Source organism: Mastomys coucha, unplaced genomic scaffold, assembly GCF_008632895.1.
Source record: "Mastomys coucha isolate ucsf_1 unplaced genomic scaffold, UCSF_Mcou_1 pScaffold16, whole genome shotgun sequence".
NCBI lineage: Eukaryota > Metazoa > Chordata > Mammalia > Rodentia > Muridae > Mastomys > Mastomys coucha.
The window spans coordinates 99,218,105-99,220,017 of NW_022196898.1; positions in this window are offsets into that span (position 1 = coordinate 99,218,105).

Here is a 1,913-nt window from a genome sequence, read left to right on the forward strand (position 1 = left end):
AGTAAAACGCAGAATCAGGACGAATCCAGGGACACCTTGTCCCCTGGCCAGTGTTTGTAAACAGTGTCTGGACCTGCCCTACACGGAACAAAGAGTTTGTCCCAGTTGGAAAGTCTCACGTTTCCCTCTGCACACACCCCCCACCCCATCCCCCCCCCCCCCCCCCCCCCCCCCCCCCCGCTGTGGAATGGGCCTGGGGCACATACCCAAGATTATGCAGGTTCCTAAAGCCTTGAGACTCAGAAGCAGCCAAGCTTACTGTCAGCTCTAGCGACGACTACGATACTGACTGCCCACCTTACAGAGCTCCAGCCTCAGAAATCACAACAGACAGACCAATATCTACTTGGGAAAAGAAAAAAAGAGCCGGATAGTAAGTCATGATACCGGATGTAAACCCAGTCCCTCCTTGATTGAGGAACAGAAGCAGGCGGCTTCTTGCACCGCTTGGTCACGGACTCCTAACTGTGGATGAGACCTGTGGCTGCCCTGGTGCAGGCTCACAAGTGTAAGTAAATCTTTAAAGAACTCCAAATTCATTTTGAACATCATTACCAACTGCAGCTTTTGGATTGATTCTTGTTTGGTGCCCCCTCCAGTATAAACATTTGACCATACAGCAGTCACATACATATAGCCAAGCTTTCTATCTAGTACTGATTCAGCTGAAGTGGCCAGCGTTTCACGAGAATTACAGGCACAAAGCCAAAGGATGTGGACGGGAACAAGCACCTAATTACTCAAGGAATGAACAGCTTTGTTTACCAACATACATCACCAACTGGCCAAGAACAGGACAGTGTGTCTGCACGTAGCAAAGTAAGAGACCACAGGCTGAGTCTACAGCAGACAATGTGATTGACTCTTGGACAGATACCCCAAGGTTTGTTTTAAGCTAGATGCAGTAGTACATGCTTGGACCAGGCCTGCCATCCCAGAATTTGAGAACTACAGAAAGGCCGTGAGGCTGAGGCTGGTCTCAACTAAAGAGTAAGACCATGTCACAAAATTGTCTCAAGTTTTATAAAAGCTGAAATCACACCAAATATCTTTTCTAACCACAATGGAATAAAAATAGAAGTCAATAAAGAAAACTGCGGAAATTATACAAACATAAGAAAATTAATCAACTACTGAAACACCAATTGACAAGAGAAGTTAGGAAAGTTTTAATTATCAAACAAATAGAAGTAGAAGTACGTTTGGCAGGACCTGACAGACACAGCAAAGGCATCAATCACTAAGAGGAAGTGGCTGAGGTTGAAGAGCACACCAAGAAGATGAGAAGACATCTATGTTTGTGTGCTGAAAGAATCCGTGTTAGCATTTCTGGACACTGAAAGTGACCCACACTGCCATCGCCACAGGGCGGTCTCTATCAAACATGAATGATATCCTTCCCAGAGGCAGCAAACCACAAAGCCTTCTCCACAGCCAGAGCAGCCTTGAACACCAGGACAAAGCAGGAGCCATGATATTACCTCACTTCAAAAACCACAAAAGGCTTTAGCTGTCCAAAAATATGATACCTGCAAAGTAGCAGAGACACAGACCAGGACCCAATGGAAGAGATTCCAATGCCAAGTCAAGGGTCTGCAGCCACCTGAGTCTAGAAAAATGCTACAAGTGGACGATGGATAAAAGATAGCCTCTTCAGTAAATTAGACACCCAGGATGCAGAAGGTTAAACTTTACTACTGTAGCTTATGGTGTAGCGCAATACAATCCAATATATCAAAGCTTCGCAAAGATTTAAAAGAAGAAAGAAGGAAGGAAGGGGAGATGGAGGATGCAAGAAAGGGACATAGGGAGGGAGGAAGGAAGGATAGAGGGGGCAAGTAAAGAAAGTCAAACCACGATGAAAATTTTTCAAGATGTGGTACAAGCAAAGATTTTTTTTTTTTTTTTTTTTT